This window comes from Panthera pardus, unplaced genomic scaffold, assembly GCF_024362965.1.
Source record: "Panthera pardus isolate Hobbes unplaced genomic scaffold, ASM2436296v1 HiC_scaffold_21, whole genome shotgun sequence".
In the NCBI taxonomy this organism is placed as follows: Eukaryota; Metazoa; Chordata; class Mammalia; order Carnivora; family Felidae; genus Panthera; species Panthera pardus.
This window is the reverse complement of record NW_026526777.1, coordinates 17,322,631-17,341,873: the sequence shown is the minus strand read 5'-3', so window position 1 is coordinate 17,341,873 and position 19,243 is coordinate 17,322,631. Positions and strand designations below refer to the sequence as shown.

At 34.4% G+C, this 19,243-nt stretch overlaps 1 pseudogene; it reads right to left on the bottom strand.

The window, feature by feature from the left end:
* Positions 1 to 945: 945 nt before the first annotated feature.
* LOC109276680 (splicing factor 3A subunit 1-like) overlaps positions 946 to 19,243 on the bottom strand; it is a 96,168-nt pseudogene continuing 77,870 nt past the window's right edge.

The window sequence follows — 19,243 nt, the reverse complement described above, 5'->3', positions numbered from 1 at the left end:
TCTCTCATGAACACTCATCTCTTTCTCTCAAAATAAATAAATTTTATAAGAAATTATCATTACTATCTTTTACTTTTAACTGGTGTGTTCAGATAATTTATATTTTGCATAATTTTGATGTTTGAGATTAAATCTATGATTTGGACATCTGTTTTTTGTCTAATCTTGGGTTTTTTTTTGTTTTTTTTTACTTCTTTGGAGTAACTTTTTGTGATTTTGTCTCCTTTTTTTGCCTCTCGCCTATTACTTTATGTTATTTTAGTGGTTATATAAGGGTTACATTATAGTACTGTATTTTTATCATATTCTATTTTCAAGTAATATATACTATGTCCCATAAAATTATAAGAATCTCCCAGCAACATACTACCACGTGTCCTTTCCTGGCCTTGATGTTCACATTATGACATTTTACTTCTATATGTATTATAAATCCCACAATGTGCTGTTTTATTGTTTGGTTTAATCAGTTCATTATATTGTATAGAAATTTATGATTTAAAATGTATTTTATATTTCCCCACATTATTCTTTTCAGTGGTTTTCATTCTTGTTGGTATGATTTTCCTTCTGTTTGACGGTTTTCAGTTAATATTTTTTCCGTATAGTCAGCAGGTTTTTATTTCTCTCAGTTTGTTATGTCTTAAAAAAAGTCCTTATTTTTCCTTCATTTTTGAAAGATATTTTTACAGGAGTAGATCTCTTAAGTTGTCAGGTTTGTTTGTTTATCCTTTCAGTACTTTAAGAAGTTTCTCCTCTGTGTTCTGACTTACACTGTTTCAAAGAGAAGTTTCAATAAGAATAAGATTTATCTTTGTAACTCTGTATATAATGTGTCTGTGTGTTCTTTGGTCCCATGCTGCTGTCCTCTGAGCCTGATGACCACATTTTCCTATATTTTTTTTGGCCAAAAACTTTTCTCCCAAGGTAGGGAACACAAAATATTTATCTTGAGCAGGGCTTGAGAGCCTTGGGATCACAGTCCCTCTATATAATGACTTGGTCTGCAGTCAAGGGCAGAGGTGGAAGCATAGATCTCTGAAGGTTGGACACTTTCTGCCCTTCTTCATCATCTGAACCCTCATCCTTATCTTGCACTTGGGCGTCCTGATCTAGCTGGGATGGACACTACTCTACCTTGTAGTGTTTCTTAACCTTCTCATCAGACCCCGCCTCTATCTTGACCACCCCACCCTCCCCAAACTTTTCCCAGTGCTCCTGAATGAGTTTTTTGGGCCCCCAGATTCTCCAAGGTGGCGAAGGGAGAAAAGTTCAAGTCCATTGTTTCTGCCACTTCCACCACTGACTGATCTGATGATTTGCAAATGTACATTCGCTCCTTCTCCTCTTCTTTTTCTCATCTTGGAACTTGGCTTGCTCCATTCAGTAACATACCTGGTCCAAATCTTCTCTTTTTTGAGATTATTTTATTTTATTTTATTTTATTTTATCTTAGGGAGAGAGAGAGAGAGAGAGAGAGAGAGAGAGTGAGCGAGCAGGGAAGAGGGGCAGGGGAAGAAAGGCAGAGGGAGACACACAGAAAGAGAAGATCCCAAGGCCTTAGGATCATGACCTGAGCTGAAATCAAGAGTTGGACACTCAATCGAGTCACCAAGGTGCCCTTCTTTTTTGAGCTTTGCAAATAAGCCTTTGGGTGGAATTACGACCTTGGTATAATGTTCCACCAGCATGGTGAAGTAGTGTCAAACTGGTAGCTGTGCTATTCTTTCTGTATCAGCTGCGTCAGAAACAAGTGCCCATTCCTTGCCACAGGCTGAGCTATCAGCTTCATCACATCCAGGTTGAAGGCTGAGATGCAGGCTGATTATGAGATGGAGGGGCATGCTATGATGAAGTCAAACTAGAGGGAAGGCTCTTTGGGCATGATGGTCTCCTGAATTACCTAGTGTTGAGCATTCTAGGGCAGCTGCTGTTGGGTGGCTTGCTTCTAATGCTGCCTAATAACCTTGAGGATGGAAGCTGAGGGCTCCTGAGCCTTCCCCTCCTTGCATTCACTGACCTAGTGATGGTGGTAGGCATTGTAAGGGTCACTGGGGTTTAGGAAGTTGTACTGAGGGCTATCTAATTCTGTTATATTCTAAGCTTCAAATTCAGGTCTGTTTCTGGCCACAAATTTGTCAGTGCTATCAATGATATCCCTGATCTTTATAGAAGAGGGTAACTAATCCCCACCACCGGTTTGGAAGGGTAAGAATTCTCTTTTGAAGATGATTCTTCTGTGTGTACTCTGGGCATGGTGGCTGTTGGTAGTGATGAGGACACTCCTCTGCCTGGGTCTGGCCTTCATGACTACAACAGTCAGCACTGCCTAGGGGTTCATGAGTGCTGTTGCCTTCTTCAAGACAGGCTCCCTGCACCATTGGAGGATGGCTAGTATATGTTAAGTGTGTGTATGTCTGTGTGTGACTCCCTTTAAGAGTTTCTCTGTGCCATTGGTTTTAGGCTATTTGATTACATTGTGACTTAATGTAGTTTTCTTTATGTTTCTTTTTTTTTTTTAATTTTTTTAACGTTTTATTTATTTTTGAGACAGAGAGAGACAGAGCATGAACGGGGGAGGGGCAGAGAGAGAGGGAGACACAGAATCGGAAGCAGGCTCCAGGCTCTGAGCCATCAGCCCAGAGCCTGACGCGGGGCTCGAACTCACGGACCGCGAGATCGTGACCTGAGCTGAAGTCGGACGCTTAACCGACTGAGCCACCCAGGCGCCCCAATGTTTCTTATTTTTTGTTGTTTTTAGCTTATTTGTAAGTTTATCATTTCATAAAATTTTTATTTTTTAAGACATATTTATTTAAATATCATGTTTACCCCCATTTCTTTCTTCTTCTTAAGAAACTCCAATTTGATTTGGCCTACATGAGATTGCTTTATTTTGTGGCTCAACTCACTGATGCTATGTTTATTTATTTTTCTTCCTATTTCATTTTAGTTTCTATTTCCATGTTTTAAAATTATTTTTCTCCTATGAGCACTGGGTGTTGTATGGAAACCAATTTGATAATAAATTTCATATATTGAAAAAAATAAATAAAAAAAATAAAATAATAAAATTATTTTTCTCCTATAATGTATAATCTGTTGTTAATCCCATGTAGTACATTTTTAAGACTTCAGTATATATCTCTTAAAAATGAGATTTCTTACATAAATTAAAATAACATAATTTGAAAAAAAATTGACAATAGCTTGATGAAATTTTCTAGTATCCAGTCCACACTAAAATTTCACCAGTTCTTTTCAGAACGTCTCCTAAAGTCATCTTTCTTTTGACAAGAATGTAAGTAGGGTTTACATATTACAGTTGGTTTGTGTGTGTGTGTGTGTGTGTGTGTGTGTGTGTGTGTGTGTTTTAATTTTAGATATTGTAGCTTTTTTAGGGGATATTTATTTACTTATAATTAAATTTTCATTTTAATTCCAGTATAAACATACAATGTTCTATTACTTTCAGGTATATAATATAGTGATTTAATAATTCTATAGATAATTACTCAGTGCTCATCATAAGTGTACTCGTAATTCCCTTCACCTATTTCACCCATCCCCCCACTAACCTCCCTTCTGATATGCTAGATATTGTAGTTTTTATGTACAGAGTTTTCATATGGGACTTCTTTACTACTCACGTTCCTTCTAACATTCTCAATATTTCCTATATCTTCTTGATATGAAATGCATACTTTAATAATAATTGAAATATACTTTTAATAATCATTGTAATATTCTTGCTTACTAATCCTATCATCTAGGTCATTTCTAGGCCAGATTTGACTGATTTGCTTTTCTCCCCATATGGGTCATATCTTTACAGTTCTTGTATATAGATAATAATTACTCCTAAACTCCTATTCCAGAAAAAGGCCACAGGTGCAACACAATTTCAAACACCAGAGGCATAATGACACTTAAAATATTCCAAAATCTTTTTTATGCGGCATGTATAATATTGAAATTTAATGGTTATAATCTTTGAACATAAAATTATAAACTAAACTAACTTAAATAGCCATATATCCTAGATATATATTCGTTAACAGAGTAAAAGCATATAAAATTATGCATCTTCACCAAGTGTCATTAATTCTAGAAACTTAAAGATGATTCAATATTAGGAAGTTAATGAATATGACTACCATAGTGATAAGGCTGAGAGAGAAAATCACATGATTAACCTCATTAATGTTGTGAATAACTCAAAGTTAAACACGCTTTTGTGTTCTTACACGGTTTCCCCCCACTCACTCTCTTTCAAAAACAAATACATAAACTTTAAAAAAGTCAGTTTTAGGGATTTAATTACATGAAATGCTCTACCTTTATTTAGGAAAATAGATTTAATTTAGTTAAAACAGTAAAGAATACTGTTTAATTCTTGATATATTTGTATTTAAAACTTACTTAGCATGATGTGGTATTCTCATCTTTGTTTCTACTTTTCCAAGGTAAGAAAAGTCATATCAGTATGATGAAGGAAACAAATATCTGCTCTATGGTTTGTCATACAAATTTGAATTTTAAACAACAGTAAACAGGAGCACCTGGGTGGCTCAGTCAGTTAAGCATCCGACTTCGGCTCAGGTCATGATCACACAGTTTGTGAGTTCAAGCCCCACATTAGGCTCTGTGCTGACATCTCAGAGCCTGGAGCCTGCTTTGGATTCGATGTGTCCCTCGCTCTCTGCCCCTCCCCGACTTGTGCTCTCTCTCTCAAAAATAAATAAGCATTAAAAAAAAAATAAACAACAGTAAACAGACTTGATTGTTAATGCATGTCATTTAAAAAAATTTACTACTGCCTATCAAGCAAAACATGAAATAAAAATATAAAGAAAAATTGGGTATCAATCCATCAATTATATGAAATACTAATTATTTTAGATCTTTTTCATTAAGAAGCAAATATTATGGAAAAATTGAAGCCCCAATATTCCATTTGCCAACATATTTCCTGGAGTGCCTGGGTGGCTCAGTCAGTTAGGTGTCCAACTCTTGGTTTCAGCTTAGGTCATAAGCTGGTTTCCTGAGTTCAAGTCCCACATTGGGTTCTGTGCTGGCAGTGCAGAACCTGCTTGGGATTCTGCCTTCTTCTCTCTCTCAGCCCCTTCCCAACTCACGCTGTCTCTCTCTCTCTCACTCAAAATAAATAACTAAGCTTAAAACATAAAAAAATAAATAACATTTCCTTTTATTTTTTTTAATTTTAATTTTATTACTTATTTTAAATTTTTAATTTTTGTTTTAGAGAGTGTGTGTTTGAGTAGTAGAGAGGGGCATAGAGGGAGAGGGAGGGAGCGAATTCTAAGTAGGCTTCATGCTTAGCACAGAGATGAATGAGAGGCTCAATCCCACCATCATGGGATTGTGACCTGAGCTGAAACCAAGAGTCCAACGTTCAACCAACTGAGCCAGCCAGGAGCCCCTCAACATATTTCCTAAAACTTTTCCAAGAGGAAAGAATTCTAAATTTGGGGTTTATGATCCTTATTTATTTAATACTTTAACTACATTTGAATGTCCTCTTAAACCACATTTAATATTGCTTCACACATTTTTGAAATATATGTTAATTGAGAAAACCACTGCCTGTGTGATGCACATGATGATGCAGGGTTTACTGGATATGTACAAAATTGAGAAAACAAGTATTTTTTCCTCAACTATCATGTTTTTATGTTTACATTTTTTTAATGTTTTTATTTATTTGAGAGAAAGGGGGGGCAGAGGAAGAGGAGAGAGAGAATTCTGAGCAGGCTCTGTTCTGTCAACACAAAGCCTTATGAGAGTTCAGACCCATAAACCATGAGATCGTGACCTGAATCAAAATCGAGGTGGACATTAAAGCAACTGAGCCACCTAGGCACTCCAGGTGCCTATTATGTTTATATTTTTAACTTTCATATATCTTTACTAAAATCATCCTTATTTTGTTTAATGTAGCATATAATTTATTAAACTCTTCATTTCCATTACTAATTGATATATTTGTATTATCTTATTCTATTCATTATATAAACCACAGCAATATCCAAAAAATTAGAAATGAAAGTTTTACCCTTTTTGCAAGGTTGCTAGACTTGTCATAAAGTGTGTTAAGTATATAAAACCTTCCTTTGTTGGCGTCACTCATGCACCCATTTTCAAAAGTTAAAAAAAGTCCCACATTCCATCTAATTGAATACTATAGAACACATAATGCCACTGACATAGAAAATAAATTCTTATATAAGTAGTAGCCAAGAGCAATGAAAGAGATAACACACATAAATCAGTATTTTATATTTTTCCTCATATTCTCTATCTGTGCTTCTATGAACTACAGTATTAATCATAGGGCTTATTAGTGTTAAGTCCTAGTTATTTTTAATTTTTTGAATGAACATGTGTGATTATTACAGTAAATGCAACCAAATTAACATTAAAATCATCTATTTGAAGAAAAAAACCCTGCAATTCCAATCATTTCTCTATGAATGTAGTTTCACTCTATTATGGACAAAAAAATACAGTTTGTGCTTGGGTTGTATTGCCTTGGGGCAATTACAGTTACATAGTTTTGATCAGTGGACCAATACAAAAATAATGCAATTCATATGTTTTAGATTTCTCTGATATATTGAGTATTCACACAAATGCGAACAGATGATCAAATAACATGATTAAATATGTAAACATATCTATGTATTCTGAACAGGTTTCAAACAGGAATAGCTTTATATATAGAAGTTTCCTTAATAATTTCCTGATCCTTTTTCATCTACCCAACATTCACTTATGCTTTAATCTCCACTACCATAGTATATCATGAGAGTAATGGTAAAGGTTTCCTAGTGCCAGACATCTAGTCAGAGTCTCCAAAAACAGGTGTTTGGAAATGTGCCAGTTTGTAATGGAGTTAATAATATAAAACAATAAAGTGGGGTTCTCACAAAGCTTAATGACTTCAATTAAAAGGAGGAACTCTTTCTTATAGGTACTGAGCATATGACCTTTGCATTTTTATTATGCTGTTTTTCTTTCAATGTAGTAAATATTAATGGTAATAGATATTTACAATATGCTTTTACTTGAGAAATTTGGAAGAGAATTATTGTATTTTTATTTTACAATGTAGTGTTTTGGGTAAAAGATGAAATGTAATAAAACAGCAACAAAAAAATAATGTTGTTTTAACTGGTAATAAACAGCCTGCATCACTGAATCATTACAAGGAGAATTAGTCATAGTATCTTCATGTTTCACAGTGCACTTTACCTGAGTGTGAAATATCCACTGTCACAGTAAACCACTGGGAATTATATTTTTACTATTTTGCAACCCAATATATGTTTTCTTTTTTCTTCTTCTTTTTTTTAATGCAGGCATAATTGGCATATAACTTTATATTAGTTTTAGGTGTACAACATAATGATTCAATATTTATATATATTGTGAAATATAGCCACAATAGCCTAGTTAACCACAATAGCCTAGTTAACATCTGTCATACTTGTACATTTTTTTCTTGTGATGATAAATTTTAAGATCTACTTTCTTAATAAATGCTATATATTTTTTCATTTTATATTTTATGGTGCTTCCTGGGCCAACTATTTTTCAAATGAAAGATATTTTAAAAATAACTCAGGGGAAGCATGTTTTCAAATCAGAGGGGGCACAGTTCTTTTTTTGTGAAAGTATGTTTTGTAATATATTCAAAATTTTCCATCAACACACTTAGATTTTCCTTTTATTTCTTTCCACACTGTTTCTCAATATATAGCTGTTGGATCTACCTATTCAGAAATGAAAAGTGACCAAAGGAACCAACTAAGGATTTATGAGTAGATTTACCAAAATATGGATAAAAGAGGATTTTATAAAAAAGCATATGTAAAATAAACCACAGAAAATAACGAATCTAGGAATACACATAGAATTTAAGATATATTTCTTTAAGACCTAAAAGCAATTATACTTTGATATTAAAAAATATACATCTAATAAAATAAATAATAAATTAACAGGAGGAAATAAAATGTGAGTTAACTATTAACAAAATAATATAAGAAAAAGATACTCATAAACTATATTACATGCACTAAAATGCACAAACATCTGAATAGAGAAATAGTATAAGCGAAAGGCATCTAAATAACATGTGAAAATAAATGGAAATAGCAGACACAAATAGCAATAGAAAAGCACTGGTGAAAATGGATAAAGAACAAATAGGATGCCATATAGGTATGTAAAGGAGAAGAAAACAGAACAAGTAAAGTTCTTCATATGAAAATAAATATTTATGTATAAAAAGGAAATCTGAACATCTATATTGAAAGGTAACTTAAAAGGCACCTGAGTGGCTCAGTTGGTTAAATGTCTGACTTTGGCCCAAGTCATCATCTCGTGATCAATGGGTTCCAGCCCCACATGGGGCTCTGTGCTGGCAGCTCCAAGCTTGGAGCCTGCTTCAGATTCTGTGTCTCCCTCTCTCTCTGCCCCTTGCCCGTTCATGCTCTGTCTCTGTCTCAAAAATAAATGACGTTTAAGAAAAAAAGAAAGGTAACGTAATACCATATGGAAAAATGATGTAAATTGATAAACAAAAAAGCCATATCCTAATAAAAATACCAAACTTCAAGATCCAATTGTTAGGATGTCCTTAGAACCACAGTAGAGGGGACGGCCATCTTGCCAGCACAACCCAAGGAAAAGCCCCCAGTAGCTGCCAGAATGAATTGGAGGTCAACCAATCACCCAGCGACAGCATGACCAGCCAGACGGGAAAAAGGCCCACCCGGACCTAAACCCGGAACCGATGCAGCTTAAAAACCCCACCCCACCACACCTGGATTCGACTTCCCTCCTCTCTCTCTCTCCCTGAGTCATGGAACCTTGCCCGAGACCTTAGTTCCCAAATAAAGCCTTTGACTGCTAAAATTTTTTAGCCTCTGACTCCTATCTTTACCCTGCCTTACGACTGACCCTAACACTAAACATAATGGGTAATTAAGGGAAAAGAGAAATCACATATTACAATACCCTGAAGAAAACAGTAACCCAAGAAATTCGAACTTATTTTTTCTTTAAAATATAAACACAGATGAACAACAGAGAATTTTTGTGGCTGTGAAGTCATTCTGTAGGGTATCATAATGATGGATATATGTCACTATACATTTATCCAAATCCACGGAATGTACATCAAAAGTGAACACTAATGTAAACTATGGACTTAGGTGATTGTGATGTGTCAATGTAGGTTTATCAATTTTGACAAATGTAACATCTACCAGTGTTGATAGATGAGGGTGGCTATGAATGTGACAGTGGGCAGCAGTTTATGGGAGAACTCAGTCTTCCTCTCAATTTGCTGTGAACCTGAAACTGTTTTTTAAATATAACCTCAGAAACAAATTAAAAAAAAAATACTGGCCAACACAGCCTGAATATTTTCTTAAGTTTAAGTAAACTTGAGGCAGATCTCTTCCTGCTTCTAGGCACATGACCTCCCTCCTATTCTGGCCTTCACAGAATCCAAATACCTTAACCAAAGAGGTCCCTCCACTCTCCTTTCTTGGAGCATTTGCTTTTAAATCACTTCTAATTGCAAATTCTTCCCCTGCCTCTTTGAGATGTAAATCTTTTTCAAATGTCTCTGAGTAGCTTTATAACCCAGGACTGACTTTCTCCCTTTGAAATGTCATCATCAAGGATAGTAGCTAGCTACCCCATCTCTTAGTTTATGTGGGGAATTGGAGCCTAGCCTTAGTGAGCATCTTATTCAGAGTCCTAAAGCTACCTCCTGTCATGAAGAGAGGAGAAAGTTTACATTTCCTATGGATAAGTCCAAAGAGCAAACACAGATGGCCTAGGATTCCCCCAACTCTGCTCTTAAAACTCCCTTGGCCCCTCTTTTTAAAAACAGTTAGACTGTTATGTTCTCTCTTCGCTGTTGCAGGAGCCTCCAATAAAATCTCCGTTACCATTTACTGTATCTGGTGCAATTTTTGCTTTAACAATACTTAGTGTCATTTTTATTTTATGAAATGACAGTTTCAAGAACTGCAGGGTGCAAAATACAAATGAATATTATTGATTAGAAATAAACTGTATTGGAATAGTCATCTCTCATTTTCTTCAAAATACCCTTAAATATGGATCCATACAAGTTTTAATTCTAAAACTAGATATAATAGCTTAAAAAGGTTGGACTAACAAAAATTCATTACTTCACTGTGACTGAAGGATAGCAATTGTGTTCATTTTAATACTTCTGATTTAATGTGCAATCATCAGAATTTGCCCTGCATGTAAAGGAAATTTCTCAGACTAAAAATCAATAATAGCAGTTTTGAAAATCATTTTCTATTGATGAGATTCCGCTTCTAGAATAAGACTTAGCCCACAATTTGAAACTTTATCGTAACATGAAAACAGTTCACAATTACTGTAATTTTGAATTTAACTCACATTCAAATTGAAATGGGTGGAAAAATAAAACCCTGTATGAAACTGTTTTCACTGTATGTGTTTTGAAGCATCTTTTAAAATGTAAAATCAACATTGCTATTCTAGTCACAGCAAAGTACTTTCCCAAATGTCATATTAAACTCATTACTGGGAGAATGACAAGGCTTTCTAATGTGATTGTCATTTTCTCATAATAAAGGCAAAAACTGCCAGTGCTTCTGAACTTAAAATAAGATGTGATTGGAGCTGGATGAATTAGCTCTGATGAATATGTATATCAAATGGTAGTATTTAAAAAAATATATATATATGCTTTGTTTCCATTAAAACCTGTATTTAGCCGACTAAATTTTTACTTAGAATATCCTCATTATCAACTTTCTTGACATCAAAGTTGCTTCAAAGTTACATTTTTAAGAAACAGTTGACACAATATTTGTTACACATTGAACATATTTTGGCTGCTTTTTTTCAAGTCTTTGTTATTTACTTTTATCATATTCATACTCTTCACCACTCTGCTTCGCAGTTCCTTGTCTTGCTTTTAGAACACTATAATGTATTTTTCTCTTTGCTTTAATATTATGGTTGTTAGGAAAAGAACATTGACAGATATTCCATGAAACATTTTAGCTATATAAAACATAATTCTAATTTTTTAAATTCATTTGTTTGTTGAGAGAGAGAAAGGGTGAGAGAGAGAGAGAGAGAGAGAGAGAACGCAAGCGCACGTGCTCATGAGTGGGAGAGGGGCAGCTCCATCACATCAATACAGAGCCTGGTGAGCTCCGTCTCACCAACCCTGAGATCATGCCCTGAACCAAAATAAAGAATCTGACCCTTACCCAACTGAGCCACCCAGGTGGCCCAGAATTTCAACTGTTTAAAGTCAACTATAATAGACCCTTTATAATAGACATTTGCTATTATCTCTCGGCTAAATCCACAACTATTATGCTTATAATAGAATTACAATTTTCTTATCTTAACAGATTATATTATTGACTTGTGTGAATAATTTTAGGCAAATGATACAAACAATTTTGACTAGGGAGAACGTTTTTTAAAAATAGGATAATTTTAGTCTAGAAGATTAGGTTTTGAAAGATACATCTTTGCATGTAATTTTAATTTCTCTCCAACAATTATTGAATGAATCTAACATTTTTTCTTCTTTATATCTCATTCTTTTTTGAAATTACTCTATTTTTTTCCCTTTTTTCCTACACTTCACTGAAAATGACCTTGCTTAATAAGTGGTTAAATTGAAATGGAATTTTTCATTTTCCATTTTTTATCTTCTTTAGAACATTCCAAATATTTGACCAACCATCCTTGAAATGCTCTTTGAAGTCAATTCCTCACAGTATAGAACACAGTATTTTTTTAACGTTTATTTGTTTTAAGAGAGAGAGAGAGAGAGAGAGAGAATCCCAAGCAGGCTCTATGTTGTCAGTGCAGAGCCAGATGTAGGGCTCAATCTGATGAACTGTGAGATCATGACCTCAGCCAAAATCAAGAGCCAGATGCTTAACCGACTGAGCCATCCAGGTGCCCCAGCACACATTTATTTCTGATACTTTACTAGTTGAAGCTAAACTATATCCTTTGCTGAGCCAAAAATCTTCTACTAGAAATGAATGTCAAAGTTCCTTAGGGTGTGGTGTTAGGGCACTTTCTACTCTTACTCTTCACTGTCTCCCTTGTCCACTTGTTCCCAAGCATATTCAACATCAGAATCACCTAGGACAAATTGAAAACCTGTACATTTTTGAGACACCTCCTCATAAATTTACTACTAAAATAACAAACAATGTAGACTCTTTCCATAGCTCTTGGAGTGGATGTTGAAGATGGGAGTCCCACCAAAGCAATAGAATACCTAGGTTCTAGCTTTTAAACTTGCAGGAATGAATGAGGAAAGAAATCACGCACAGAATTTTACCTGACCCGTGATCAAGACAAATTTGAACTTCAAACTTCTACCAAGTCTTGGTGTCATAATGTTAACTATTAAGAATTTACAGTTTTCTTCACTGAAAAGATACTCTACTGAATCTGGTTATTGTACGCACACACATGTATTGTGCTAGAGAAAGAACTGCAATAGTGTCATTATGCTGAGTTGTATCTATTCTGCATGAAAGGTCATGTTTATATTTGTTGCATTTAGAAAAACATATCATCCTTAATAAGGATTGCTTATATATTTTTCTGAGGTTTGTACTATTTATATTTGCAGATGTTTCTGTCTCTGTATGAGTGCATTGTGATAAGAATCACACACATTTGTGATCAAGTGATTAGAAAGTTTTTGTTCTTTTTTTCATCTCACCTTGGACCAGGGTCTGGTGTGTAATGAACAAGTAAAACATCTGTGTTAGAAAAATCACCTTGAAGAAGATATTCATATTATTGTTAACCATGGAGGGCATTAATGGAAGAGAAATCTGCTTTGATTTAGAGAATGCAAACTCAATTCAACAAATATAAAATATTCCTGTGGTCAGAACATTCTCATTATCACACTCCCAGCTACTTGGTATGGGCTCCTTAGTCACTTGATCTATGTGAGCTAAATATCATTTTCTGGTCTCTGTCATCTCATCATCTTAACAAGCAGGGGGAAAGCTTCATCTTTAATATCTTTTCCCAGCATTCCTATTTTTCAGATAATGACACTTGAACCATTTTTCAATTATTGTGGCCATTACTACATCAGTAAATTTCTCAACAATTTAATGAAGGCTATTATGGGACCTCCAGGGATGACATGATTAGGTGGTGGATGGGCAGGCCACTTATAATGACTCTACACCACCATTACTATTTCCTTGATATTTGGATTTTTGATCTATGATATTACAAGGAATTTCTAATTACTCACTTTTAAAATAATGTCCATCATCGGGTCCCAGTGGCTGAAGCTAGCACATTGGGCTAAAACTAATTGGTGTGCACATTCACATTAATAGATTCAGTCTGGTAGAAAATGATGCTGTTTCTTCTTTTTTTGACAATCATACAAATGAGTTTATGCATACGCTTCGGTAAGTCCAGCTTCTGTTTTTGATCAGAGATATTTACAATTAGAAACAAGGACACAAGGGTCAAAGAGAAAGTAAAAGCATAGATGCTACAGAAGTGTCCCATGCTTGAGGAGACAAATTGACAATGAAGCTCTACCAAGACAGTACAGACATGAGGGATCAAATTTAAGGAGAAAAGGGAACTGTAGGGAACTAAGCCTCACAATGTGAGACGTTTCTCCCAATGAACTTACTAATCCCTAAGCTTTACAAACAAGAAATCTTGAACCCAAGCAGAACATAGTGGCTAGGGAGCTAGTCACTCTGAAGAGCTTTTTATAGTCTCATTGACCGAGGAAACAAACATGAGACTTTAAAAATTATCCACGGAGGTGTGTTCTTGGCAAATATCCTTGATTTCCATTAAAACCCCAGAAAGGCTATACATTAAGATTAAAATTAAATAGTTCAATCCTCTTCAAAACTAAATTCTCACATGAATCAATTCAATTACTGTTTAGATATAAGAAATCTGATCCTATTATAATTACCTGTGGAATAATGTTAATTCCCCTTTGCAGAAAGATACCATCAAGAACTTTTAAATTTTTTATATGCAATTCCAATCATTCTGTAAAAAGAAAATAAGCAGTGTGATAAATAGAACCAGATGACAAAATTCAAGATGTTGTCAAATAACTGATGTCAGGTAAACACAGAAAACCATTTCTTACAATTGCAATATACTTTAGGCTTTATTCTTTTCAAAGAAATTTCTTTCAGTTTTCTGATTTCATCCATACAATAGTCCTGTGAGGTAGATGGGGCAGACAACAGAATAGATCCAGAAGTGATCAATATATGGTAGTTATCATCTATGATCTCTCAAATATTTTGTTATTAATTTCTGAGCAGAATGTTCAATAAGGGGGAAAATTACTCCCTGAAATCTGGAGTCTACATTATTCAATACAAATTTTAGAAAGGAAAAAGAAAATCATAAGATTTAAGAAATAAACAGATTAATTGTATGCAAGACAGCAGCAGATAGTAATAATGACTAAGAAAAGGGGTCTGAAAGAGGTTTCTGGCTCAGCCAGCTGAGTGTCCGACTTTGGGTCATGATCTTGTAGTTTGTGAGTTTGAGCCCCATGTCGGGCTCTGTGCTGGCAGCTTGGAGCCTGGAGCCTGCTTCGGGTTCTGTGTCTCCCTTTCTCTCTGCCCGTCCCTCACTAGTACTCCCTCTCTCTCTCTCTCAAAAATAAATAAAAACATCTAAAAAATTTTAAAAGAAAAAAAGAGAAAGGGTCAGAAAAAATATCCAGACTGATCATAAAGAGACAAAACTTACATAGATAGTATGAAGAGATGAGTCATATGACAGACTGTTACACACACACAAAAAGAAGTTCAGCAACCCTCCATGTAATGAGTCCCCAAATGAGAGGAGACTATGACAGAGGTAATTATTTTGAGAAAAACGTGGATTAAATACACTGTGAAAGGATGGTGTACATACAGACTTGGTTCATATTAAGAAGAGCATATTGAATAAATAAAAGAAAAATTAGGTGTATCAGAGGAAAAAAAACCTTAAAACCCAGAGGAAAAATTATGAGCAAGAGTAGAAAAAATATATTATCATTAAAGGAGCAAAGATAAAACCACAGTCAAATTATCAATAGAAATATGGAAAGCCAGAAAACAATGGATAATATCTTTAAGTACTGAATGCTAGAATTCTATTTTAAAAAAATATTTCAAAAAATGAAATAATTTTCATACTATTAAATTTGAATTTCACATTAACCAGCCGTTATAAAAATAACTGAAGAGAGACTTCAAGATAAAAAATGGCTCTGAACGGAAAATAGCAAATGAAGAAAGGAATAAAGAATATACAAAATGTTAAATATTGTATGAATCTAAATAAATACAATGTAAGACTGTATTTATTTGGCTTTTGAAGTTTTACATGCTGATTATATTAAGACATGAAAAAGGCAAATTTCATGCATCTATTTAAATTTTGAACCTTTAAAATACAATTATAATTCCTGTTTTAATAACCTCCCCTGCTAATTATAACATATGTCTCATTTCTCATTCAATTTTGATGACATCATTACTTTTATTAACATGTTTCATTTTTCCTGCTTCCTTGGATGCCTCCTCTCTTTTTTTTTTTTTAACCATTTTATTTAGGAATGGTTGACAAAAAAGATAGCTGCACATATTTAGTTTGCACAACCTGATGAGTCACCATAGCCACTGTGTATTCTCCACACCCCTGATGAAGATCAGTTGATGATATAAGTGTGGGTTTATTTCTGGGCTCTCCATTCTGTTCCATTGGTTTATCTGTTTGTTTTAATACCAGTACCATACTGTTTTGACTGTTGCTGCTTTGTAATGTATTTGGAAATAGGGAAGTGTGATAACCTCCCATTTTATTTTTCTTGCTCAAAATTACTTTGGCTATTCAGTATCTTCTTTTTCCCCCCATAGGTATTTTAGAATTGTTTTCTATTTTTGTAAAAAAAAAAAAAAGTCACTGGAATTTTGATAGGGATTACATAAAGCCTGTGGGTCACATCAAATAGTATCAACATTTTAACAATATTATTTCTTCCAATCCATGAACATAAGATGTTTTCCACTTATTTCCGTCTGCTTTAATTTATTTCTCCAGTGTTTTATATTTATCAAGGTGCAGCTCTTTTGCCTCCTTGGCTAAGTTTATTCTTAAGTACTTTTTTTTTCATGCTATTGTAAATGGGATTGCTTTTCTTAATGTTATTTTCAGATAGTTCATTATGGGTGAATAGAAATGCACTAATTTTTATGTTGATTTTATACCCTGAAACTTTACTGAATTTTTTTATTAGTTCTAAAAGTTTGTGTGTGTGAAGTTATTAGGGTTTTCTACATATAAGAATCTGTCATCTGCAAACAGAAATTTTACTTCTTTTCCATTTTGGATGCCTTTTTTTCCCCTTGCCTAGTTGCTATGGCTAGAACTTCCAGTAATATGTTGAAAAGAAAAAGCAAAGTTGGGCATAAGAACAACCTAAGCCCAAAATTAGCAGAACGGAAATGATAAAGATTCGAACAGAAATTTATGATATACAGAATAGAAAAATTATGGGAAAATTTGAAAAAACTAATTTTTTGAAAAGATAAGCAAAATCTACAACCCCCTAACTATACCAAGAACAAAAAAAGAGAAGACTCAAATAGACAAAATAAAGACAGAGGAATGCCACAGGGGAAAAAAAGTCGTAACAAACTATTACAAAAAAAATTATATGCTAACAAATTGGATATCCTAGAAGAAATGAGCAATTTCTTAGGAACATAGAACCTGCCAAAACTGAATCAAGAAGAGGGGCACCTGGGTGGCTAAGCTGGTCATGATATCATGGTTTATGAGATTGAGCCTTGCATTGGGCTCTGCACTGACAGCCCAGAGCCTGCTTTGGATTGTCACTCTCTCCCCCCTCCCCGCCCTCTCTGCCCTTTCAGTTCTCATGCTCTTTCTCTTTCTCAAAATAAATATTTAAAAAATTAAAACAATAAAACTGAATCAAGAAGAAATAGAAAGCTTGAACAGACCAATAATAAAGAGACTGAATCACTAATCACAAACCTTTCACAAAGAAAGCCCGCAACAGGTGAATTTTACCATATTAAAAATAAATAAATAAGTCCTAGCAACACTTCTGAAACTATTCAAAAAAGAGAGCAAAGAACACTTCCAAACACATTTTAGGAGGCCACATCAGCTTGATACCAAATCCATTAAGCTACAAAAAGACATTGAGAATACCTAAATGCATATCATTAAATTAAAGAAGCCAACTGAAAAGGATACATACTCTATTAACCCAACTATACAACATTCTAGAAAAGGCAAAATTATGAGACAATAAGAAAATGTCAGTGATTGCCAGGGATTAGGGTGGGGAGAAGGGATGAAGAGGCAGAGAACAGAGTGTTTTAGGTTAGTGAAAATACTTGGTATGATAAAGAGTATTTTAGGGTGGTGAATATTTTTTGTATGATACTAAAATGATGAGAACATGTCATTATACATTTGTTCAAACCTAAAAAAATGCACAACACAAAGAGTGAACACTAATGTAAACTACTGTCTTTGATTATTGTGATTTATTAATGTAGATTCATCAGTCATAACAAATGTACTACTTGGTGGGGATTGTTGACAATAGGGGATATTATGCATGTGTGAAGGCATGGGGTATATGGGAAATCTCTGTACCTTCCCATCAATTTTTTGTGAACCTAAAGCTGCCTTAAGAAAATAAAGTCTAAAAAAATAAAAAAAATAAAACAATACAAACAAAACAAATTAAGTATAGAAGAAAGTAACCTCAGCACATAAAAGGCATTTATGAAAAGCTCATATCTAACACCATACTCAACGGTGAAAACTGAAAGCTTTTAAACTGAGATATGGATGCCTCATAATCTTTGATTGGATACCAGATAATATTAATTGTACTTTGTTGGATGTTGGATATTTTTTTGTATCTCTATAAATAATTATATTTCTTCTGAGCTCTGGTTATTTAGACATAGTGTGATCCTTTTGGGTACTGCAGAGCAATTCTAAGTATTCCTTTCTACTCTAGTAAGACTTTTTTTGGTACTTTGTGAAGTATGAGATTTTCTAGACTGACTGATGAGAAGAGCCCATGTTCCCATCCCTGTGCAGTGCAGGTATTATACTCTATATACTCCATAAATCCTGGCACTATTTATATTTTGATCTGGATAATTCTATATTGTGAGACCTGTGACAGTCCTGTGCATTGTAGGATATTAAGTAGCAACACTGCCTGCTATGAGCTAGATGTCAGTAGCACATCCCAGCAGTGAACATCCAAACTGTCTTCAGACATTGACAAATGTTTCCTGCAGAATAAACGATCTTTGGTTAAGAACAACTGCTTTAATTCTCCCTACTCCCTAGCCATACATAGTTTTCTCCCATGTACACAATGACTACCATTCTACTAAACGGTTAGGTGACCACTTCTGCAAATGTCCAGGGTTTTTTCTTCGTGTAGCTCTGTCTTATCAGAGATTTTTCATATGCTCTCTAGGTGCCTTGAACTTTTCCTACTCTCAGCTTCATCTCCTTAACTTAGGGATTATGCTGGGCTTTGCCTCAGCTTCCTCTCCCTATCCCACAATCTAATAAGCTGGGACAACTGTAATATTCATCTTGTTTTATTTTTTTTGTTAGTTTTGTTTTTTCCTCAAAATGTCTCAGGAACATTGTCCTTTGTTGCTAGCTAACCAGTGTCTCAAAAAGTTTTGTGTCATGTATTTTGCTTTGTTTGCTGTTCCTGTTGTTTTCATGTAGGGAGGAAAATCTGATAGCCATTTACTCCATGAAGTCAGAAGTGGAAATCCCTCAATGCACAGGACTTGTTTATTTCAATATAATACCAGTGAGTTCAGGGATTCATATACATTTTGAAAAGTTTTAATTTTTAGTGGACTCTATGAAATCATAGATGTATATTAATTCTAGAATAAGTGCAGAGAATGCTCAGTAATGGACATCCAAAGATATTAGGTCCTATTAGGTCCTGGAACCTATACATCTTAATTTATAAGGAAAAGATGTTCCTTGCAGATGTTTAGATTAAGTTAGGCATCTTGACATGCCAGATTAACCTGGACTATCTAAGTAGGCCTTTAATCAG